We start from the raw sequence: 9,991 nt of genomic DNA on the forward strand, positions 1-9,991 counted from the left end.
CTCCGCCTCTATCATCACCATGGCAACACAGTTTCCATTAAATTTGGAAAATGAGTCTTGAATGTCTATAAAGACTGAGGAAGTATTTTCATCAGCAATGAGTTTTCCTGTATTTTTCTTCAAATAACATGTCGTTACCATGGCAACGCAATTTATAACACATCTGGAAGATAATTGCACGTTTTTTGTCGGAAGACCAATGATGGTGCCAACTTTCATGAGCACGGTCAAAAAGTGGGGAAGAGAAATTGTTTTCAATACTTTTTTTGTCATGCATATAGGGGCGGTGATCCACGGGTTCAACGTGTTCAATGCCCCTTTTAGCCAATTAAAATAATGATCCGTATAACGCATTAATTAACGAGTACCTCATATAAGAGCGCATTCCGCCATTATTTTATGCCCGATCATAATACAGCATATATATAGGCGGATCCAAGGGGGGGGGGGGCGAGGGGCCCGCCACCCCCCCCCCCTATTGGCAGAGCAAAAAAAAAAAGAAGAAAAAAAAAAGGAAGGAAAAGAGAGGAGGAAGACGGGTGAATAAAATAAGATGAGGGGAAGACTTGTAAAATAAAAAGAATCTTTCGTGTCACTATATAAAATTTTCGCTCGCACTTCGCGCTCGCATTCCCTGTTAGGTGATTTACATATCTTGTTCGTTATGGAGCTTAAATATCAAATTTGGAAGTCAATATACAATACATATTTCACCTCGGAAATCGAGCTTTCATTATTTTGTGTGATTTCCAAATTGAATTTTAAAAAGCGTTCTGTAAAAATGAAAGTTTTATGGTCTGAATATTAAAATTTTGGCTCACGATTTGCGCTCGCATCGATGGTTAAAAATTTATTAACTGATGCATCGTATTCCTAATTACAAAAGTGCTTGAAATATCAAATTGTCAGGCCATAGTATCACCAGATTTCTCGCCCTAATTAGGCATTAATAAATAAGATATTAATCTAATAATTGGTTACAGCCCGATAGACCGCGGGTCCGATAGACCGCGGGTCCGATAGCCCGCGGGTCCGATAGACCGCGGGTCCGATAGTCCGCGGGTCCGATAGACCGCGGGTCCGATAGACCGCGGGTCCGATAGACCGCGGGTCCGATAGTCCGCGGGTCCGATAGACCGCGGGTCCAATAGCCCGCGGTGTGTGTAAAATTATGGTCAGGATATAGTGAGATCCAATGCCATCAAGAGGTCAAAAGGCCAATGATACGAGTCCATTGGGGTTCTATAACGATGACCCAAAGGACAATCGCCCCCTGACATCTACTTCAAGGAAAATATTATCCCCATATTTTATCGTCAGGGACTGTTACCCCCCCCCCCCCGGAAATTTACCCTCTAGACGCCATACGGAGCCATCGACTTGACGACATGGCGAGATACTTTATCTTGCCATGTCGACTAAATAATGGCGTGATACGTTATCCTGCCAAGTCAGTCCACTTATAAAAAGTTATATGTCAACATGGCGAGATATTTTATCTTGCCAAGTCGACTTAAATAAGTTACATGTCAACATAGCGATATATCGGGATTCTCGCCGGGGCTTGTACACTTCATATCTCGCCATGTGGACATATCGACTTGACAAGATAGAATATATCGCTATGTCAAAATAATAAGCGTATTAATTAGGTTACAGCCCGATAGACTGCGGGTCTCCGATAGTCCGCGGGTCCGATAGACCGCGGGTCCGATAGTCCGCGGGTCCGATAGTCCGCGGGTCCGATAGACCGCGGGTCCGATAGACCGCGGGTCCGATAGTCCGCGGTGTGTGTAAAATTATGATCAGGATATAGTGAGATCCAATGTCATCAAGAGGTTAAAAGGCCAATGATACGAGTCCATGGGGTTCTATAACGATGACCCAAAGGACAATCGCCCCCTGACATCTACTTCAAGGAAAATATTATCCCCATATTTTTATCGTGCAGGGACTGTTACCCCCCCCCCCCCGGAAATTTACCCTCTAGACGCCATACGGAGCCTCTAAAATGCCATCGACTTGACGACATGACGAGATACTTTATCTTGCCTTGTCGACTAAATAAGCTTATTATGTCCGCATGGCGCGATACGTTATCCTGCCAAGTCAGTCCACTTATAAAAAGTTATATGTCAACATGGCGAGATATTTTATCTTGCCAAGTCGACTTAAATAAGTTACATGTCAACAAGGCGATATATCGGGATTCTCGCCGGGACTTGTACACTTCATATCTCGCCATGTGGACATATCGACTTGACAAGATAGAATATATCGCTATGTCGAAATAATAAGCGTATTAATTACTTAGGCGGTGGAAGCGGGGGGGGGGGGTCTTCCCCCACTAAATTTGAGGTGGGGGACGGTCCCCCCTAGATTTTAGTAGAGAACCTTTTTGTTTGCTTGTCAATTTGTTTTCTACGTCCCCCCCTCCCCCCTAAATTGAGGTGGGCCCCCCTAAAATCTTTTTGTCCACCCCCCTAATTTTGGTTGATAACCTTTTTTTTTCTTGTCAAGAAATTTTGGTGGTCCCTCCTATAAATTTTGGTTGATTTGCTTGTCAAAATTTTTACCTGTGTCCATCCCAAAATTTCAGGTGGACCCCCTAAATTTTTTTGCCTTCCGCCACCAATGATTAATTAAGACATGGCAAGATAAAGTACCACGCCATGTCGTCACGTTAATGGCATTTTCAAGGCTCCATACTAGGGGTAATTATCCGGGGTAATTATCTGGAGGGTAAATTTCCGGGGGGGGGGGGTATCAGTCCCCGCCGGTAAAAATATGGGGATAATATTTTCCTTGAAGTAGTTGTCAGGGGTGATTGCCCTAATTGGGTTATTGTTATAGAACCCAGGCGCGGATCCAGGATTTCGTGGGGAGGGAGGGGGGGGGGCAAATTTGACCTGATTTTTGGTGCCCATATGTGTACTTTTCGAAAAATGGCGCCCACTCCCTCCCGGCCAGGCTAACTAAAGTGCCTTAAATGGATTTTGAATTATCTTATAATCACATAAAAAAAAAACCAAAGACCACTTTTTCATGTGTTCTTGAAAAAAAAAATCCATGAATATATAATGTAATATCAATGGGAGCGCAAAGCATGAGCGATTTTTTTTTTTTGGGGGGGGGGGTTCAATTTGGTTTAACTTCTTACCAGAGTAGGCCCTACTAGAATATTCTGTGAACGGGAGCTGTAGTTTCTGTACTGTTGTGTTAGAATACCCTTCAATAATATTAATGATAACCTCTTGGGAATAATGCAATCTCGAAGCAATCGACTAATTCTCCTCATCAGTGGCGTATTTATTCAGCATGGTGCACGGGGGGGGGGGGGGGGGGGTGGGTGGCGAGGGCACCAAGTTAAAAAAAAAAATGAAATGGGGGGGGGGTAGACGTCAAAGAAAATCTGATATTTCATTCTTAAAAACAAATTGAGGTATCTCACAAGGCCTAAATAAATAATGAGAACGCGAAGCGCGATCTGATTTTTTTTTATAGATTTATCATGTATTATATCCTGAAAGCCTAAGTCAGGGGCGGACCCAGCTTCCGCCATTAGGGGGAGGGGCCATTTTTTCACCCATATTTTCCCCGATCGGCCGCTCAAAGTTGATTTTTTTTTTGTTTCTTTGAAGGGGTTGTCCCAGTGCCGTAATGAGCCAACAATTTCGAGGGGGCTCGATATGGTGTATCGCATAAAATTAATAAGAAGTTGCCAGTGAGCGAAGCGAGCAAGCAAATATGCTGACATTTTTATTACAAAAATACAAGGTTGTGATAGATTTTGACATAATATTTGGAAAATAATATTATATTTCATCCTAATCCCTTTTCTTTTCTCTCTATTTTTTCTTAGTCTTGATTCTCTCTTTTTTTTTTTTTTTTTTTTTTTTTTTGGGGGGGGGGGGTGGGCAAAACGCCCATGTCCTAACAGTCATTTCCTAGCTTTACTTTATTAGCAACATAAATGTGTAATAATCTCTTAAGCCCTATGTAATCTAAAAATGAAATTTCATGTATTTTGTCCTGAAAATTGAACATTTTGGGCAATGTTTGTGAACCTGAACAGCGTATATAACTAGATAATTACCACGAGCGCGAAGCCGAGCAGAAATGTTAAATATTCGTTCTGGCCTGGTCGAAAAGGGACATGTTAAGGATGTTTTGCAGTTAGCCATTTAGACGATACATATTTCAACGATTAAATAATGCGAGCGCGAAGCGCGAGCTGAACATTTTTGATATTCTGATTCGAAACTGGATAATTTTAGCACATTTTGAATAAGATCAAGCTTTGTATCCTAAAAACATGCGTGCGCGTGTTTTAGAGTTAGACAGAATCCTGGCAATCTGAATACATTTCATTTTTCATCATAAAAATCAATAATGCGAGCGCAGAGCCCGAGCTGAAAATAATATTTGAAATTCCGATATGAAAAGGGTCAATTTAAGCACTGTTTACAGCACTGTTTACAGCACTGTGTATATAGGGAAATTTGATAGCACTATATAAATAATGCGAGCGCGAAGCGCGAGCTGATATTTTATTATTTATTTGACCTAGGATCGAGACATTTTAGGCCTAAGGACATTTTGTCATCATATAAGAATGATGACTATCTTCTCTTTGTTTTCCTAAAAATTTATTTCTGAAAAAGGGACAATTTAGTTATAATGAATTTATACAAATTTTATTTCATATTTATTAATCTGTTAAGCCTAATGAGTGTGTGAAATTTGTTGACAGTGCATGAGGCCTGAAAACTGGATATTTTAAGTATTTTTGTAATCATGAATAGGATTCATTGATTGATATATTTTTAGCAAATAATGCGAGCGCAAATCGCGATCCGGATTTTTCTTTTAATGGGGGGATTTAAGTAGTTTGTTATAAAATTAATATATAGGTATACATAACTCACCAATCAAAACGCGAGCGCACAGCGCTAGCTCATAGGCCTTTATTATTTTTTTTTATAATCGAGACACCTGAAAAGGTATATTTAGAGAATCTTATATGAAATATAAAAAGACAATACATAGGCCTACTTGGCATATAGTGCGAGCGCACAAAATGTTGCAAATGTTGATTCAAACCATAAAACGGACATTTTCCAGAGCACTTAAAACATAAATTGGTAAATAAAACAAAATAATGAAAGATCGATGTCCGAGCTGAATTATGTTTTGTATATTGATATCAAAACTTGATATTTTAAACTACATATCAGCTTATTGAGCTGTATTTATATACTGACTTAAGAAGGACTAAGGTATAATTCCTATTCTAATTGCTTGTCCTTTTCTCTTCCTTTTTTCTGTTTCTTACCCCTTTTTGCGCCACCATGGAGGGGGGCAAAATCTTTGCCCCCTGGATCGACCTATGTATGTTGACTTGAAAAACACTAACACTTACATGTGGGATTGAAGCAGAGGATGCATACCTCATTAATCAAATATTGCGAGCGCTTAGCGCGAGATGAATTTGACAATAACCCTTTTTTGTGACCCTGAACAGGTTATCTATCTCGCTAAACAGACTTAAAACTCGAAAACATTTTTTTTTCTGTTATCGTAAAAACGGGATATTTTAATTCAGCCGCATTAATTGAAGTTTTTTTGGCAGGACGTATATTTTACTATAAACAGGCAATGTTGCGTCCCCGGTCGAAAATGAATTTGCATGAAGCCCTCTAAGTTCAAGGACAATTTGGCGCCCTCGGTTGAAAATAAACTTGGCGCCCCCATCATGTGAAATATAACTTTGCCCTCCCTCCCCTCTCTGAAACATGTATTTGTCGCATTATGGTCAAAATTCAAATTAGCGCTCCCCTAGTTCGAACATCAATTTGGTGCCCCGCTAGATCGAACATCAATTCGGCGCCCCATAGTTCGAACGTCATTTTGGCGCCATCAAATCGACGTCCAGGTCAACATCTCCCTCTTCCGTTTCCCATCTCCTTTTCTTTCTTTTTTCTTTCTTTTATCCTCATTCCCCTCCCTTCCTTTCTCTTTCTTTCTCTCTTTCTTTCCCCCTCTTCTTTTCCCCCCTTTCTTCTCTTTCCCCCATCTTTTCTTACCCCCTTTTCTTCTCTTTTTGCTGTCTTTTCTTTCCCTCTTTTCTCGTTTTCCTCTCTTCCCACTTACTCTCTCTCTTTTTTCTTCTTCTTTTCCCCCTTTTCCTTACTCTGTTCTTTTCTTTTCCCTCTTCCACTTTTTTTCTCTTTTCCCCTTTACTTCTCCCTTTTTCTTTTTCTTTTTCTTTCCTTCTCCCTTTTTTCTCTTTTAATATTTTTTCTTCTCTCTCTCCCTTTCCTCCCTCTCTCTCTTTCTTCTCTTCTTCCCCTCTTCATCTCTCTCTCTCTTTTTTCTTATCTTTCTTCCCATCTTCCTCTCTATTTAAATATTCTTCTCTTCGTTCCTCATTTTTTTCTTCTTTTTCCTCCTTTTCCTTTCTCCTTTCTATTCTTCTCTTCCTTTTCCCTCCTCTTTTTTCCCTCTTCTTTCCCCTTTTCTTCTCCCTTTTTTCTTTGTCTTTCCTTTCCCCTTTTTCTTCTCTTCCTTTCTCCTTCTTACTCTCTTTTCTATTCTCTTCTTTTCCCATCTTCCTCTTTCTTTTTTTATTCTCTCCCTTTTCCCCTCTTCCCCCTCTTTTTTTTTTGAGCTGGGGGTGGGGGGGGGGGTGAGGCAGTTCCCCCTCGGCCCTCCATGGATCCACACCTGATAGAACCCCATGGCCTCGTATCATTTGACCTTTGGACCTCTCGATGACATTTGATATATCTGATCATAATTTTACACACACTGCGGACTATCGGACCCGCGGTCTATCGGACCCGCGGTCTATCGGACCCGCGGTCTATCGGACCCGCGGTCTAACGGACCCGCGGTCTATCGGACCCGCGGTCTATCGGGATGTCCCCTAATAATTAAATTGTCCCTTTTGTTTCATCTCGCGCTTAGCAAGAGGAAAAGGAAGACAGTCATCATTTGCATAAATTATGAGGACATGTCCTATATAAGGATGTCCTGGTCCTATGTCAAAACTCAGTCTCAAAGCAATATGAATAATGAAAAATATCGGTGCCAGGTAAAAATGGCAGAGGTAATAATGGCAGAGGTAAAAATGGCAGAGGTGAAAATGACAGAGGTAAAAATGGCAGAGGTAAAAATGGCAGAGGTAAAAATGGCAGAGGTAAAACTGGCAGAGGTAATAATGGCAGAGGTAAAAATGGCAGAGGTAAAAATGGCAGAAGTAAAAATGGCAGAGGTAATAATGGCAGAGGTAAAAATGGCAGAGGTAAAAATGGCAGAGGTAAAAATGGGTAAAAACCGCAGAGGTAAAAAGAGCAGAGGCATAAATGACAAGAGGTAAAAATGGAAGATGTGATAATGACAGCTGTAAAAGTGGCCGAGGTACATGTGCACTATTAAAAAAACCATAGATTCTACAGAAAAAAAATTAAAAGACAGGTTTTACAGAAATAAAAAATAATTTTGTAAATTATAATAACAGGAGGATTTTCCACAATTTTTCTACAATTTTACAAAACAGATGTTTTAAAAAAAGGGGAAAACAGTTTTATTACAATAAATTTGTAAGGGTACACGCACAAAATACCAATATTCTGTAATTTTACACAATTAATGCATGTAAGATTACACAGTGCAGTAAGATTACAGCTGTTCTCCAGACTCTGTTGCAGGAATTTTTGATTTTTAAGTATAAATTTTCTAACAGTGTAAAAAATGGCGGAGTTGAAAATGGCAAAGGTATAGATGGCATGCAGAGGCAAAAATGAAAGAGATATGGGGTGCTGGTTTGTTAAAAAGCCGAGAAAAAAAGTTTTCACTCCAAAATGAAAGGGGATTTGGTTAAGGGGGAAAATGACACAAAAAATTATTTCAACTAAATGAAGTTCTTTTAGGTCAGAAAAAGAATTACAACAAAAATAATAACAATTAGATAATAAACAATGTTTTTCTTCTGTTTGAAAAATAACAGAGATTTGTATCAAATCTCTACATTTTAGCATAATAATTTTATATATACCAAGCTATTTACCAAAAGGGTGCTGCTTATGGTGTACAAAATCCCCAACAGCACTTCCGCTTCCAAGGGTTATGACCATCAAGGCATTTATATCATATTGGATGCAGTGGTAAAGGTTCAGGGTCTTCTTTTATGCAAAGAATCTGAACCAGACGACCCCCCTCGATCGACCCCGAATTGGTTTACCAGTCAAAACAAGATTATTATTGATTTTCATAATCAGTTACATATTCACTGCCAAGCCTGGGAACGCATGCTTATAGTCATTCAAATATTTAAAAAGAATAGTACAGACGACATTACAAATAAGGACATAATATTTAACCACAATCATTCGTGACTATTTCAACGTCTAAGCTTTCCCCGCTATGTTCTCTATGTTTTTCCACGCCCCCTAACCCTCTCTGTCTCTCCACCTCTCTTATGTCTACTCTTCCTCCTTTTTTGCATCGGTAAACCTGGCAAAACTTTAGATATACTAAAAAACCAGCCAGACAAAAAGGAATGTTATAAAATGATGAATGAGAATAGTGCAATTTCATTTTGCTCCTGATAAATTGAATGAAAAAATATCTGTCGTTTGATTTCTTTTTAAAAAGCGTTCACGGTACACCTGCAACGAATTCGTACAAAGCATTGTTAGGCCGATATAGACATAATGATGAAATGACTAACCGTGACATGCACTTCTTATTTAATGTATGTACTTGCGGGGGCTTTTTGACAATTCATTGCATGGGGGTTTAAGACTGGCCATATTATTTTTACCTATAGAGCTGTCATTTTTACATCTGCCATTTTACCTCTGCCATTATTACCTCTGCCATTTTTACACCGAGCCAAAATATCAGCTCTTTATTAAGTGCGATCCATATCCACCTCACAATTTTCCTACAAAGTGCTTGATATATATAGAGCTGAAATATGAAATAGTTTAAGCTCACGCTTCGCGCTCGCTTTGATTTTCATGATAAAAGATGTATTTAGCAGGGGCCGCGGAACGGTTTTCAAAGTGGGGGGGGGGGGGGGGGCTGACCATGCAAAAAATCACAATCATATGGTCATTTTTACGTTTTTGTACACGCTTTTTGAAAAAAGTGGGGGAGGGGGGGCTGAAGCCCCCCCCAGCCCGCGGCCCCTGTTTAGAATGCCTAGATTCTAGGTCTAAATCTGAAACACGCGCGCATGTTTATTCAGATACTCAACTTGTGCTCTATGTAAATCATTATCCAGTTTCAGATCACAATATCAAAAATGTTCTGCTCGCTCTTTGTGCTCGCATTATTAGTGTATAGGAAGATCCCCTATTACTCATCCTTTTCATGATTTACAAAACATGAACAGAGTGTACCGTTTTTAGGTCTAAATCTCGTTTTTTTCGCTCGCGCTTCGCGCTCGCATCAATTGTTTAGTTATATAACTATCCTGTTCACGATTACAAACATTTTCAATGCTTTATGTATACAAATGTCAATTTATTTTTAGCTCGCGCTTTGCGCTCGCATTATTAATTATTGAAATATTATGTAACGTCTTCATGGTTAAGTGCAAGCAGTCCTTACCAGGTGAATCAGTTCAAAACGTGTATATAAATTTTCTGCCTGCGCTTTGCGCTCGCATTATTAATGTAAGGAAGACCCCAATTACTCATCCTTTTCATGATTTACAAAACATGAATAGAGTGTCTCGTTTTTAGGTCTAAATCTCGAAATTTTCCGCTCGCGCTTCGCGAAAAAAATTGCTTACAATTTCCATTCTTTAGGTCAAAATGTCAAAAAAAAATTCAGCTCGCGCTCTCATTGTTTGATTGTTGAAATATGCAACGTCTTCATGGCTAATAGCAAGCAGTCTCGCGCTTCGCGTTCGTAATAATTAGTTAATTGCACATACATCTTTCTCAGGATAACAAACATTGCCCAGATTATTCAAATT

This window comes from Lytechinus pictus, chromosome 8, assembly GCF_037042905.1.
Source record: "Lytechinus pictus isolate F3 Inbred chromosome 8, Lp3.0, whole genome shotgun sequence".
Classification (NCBI taxonomy): domain Eukaryota; kingdom Metazoa; phylum Echinodermata; class Echinoidea; order Temnopleuroida; family Toxopneustidae; genus Lytechinus; species Lytechinus pictus.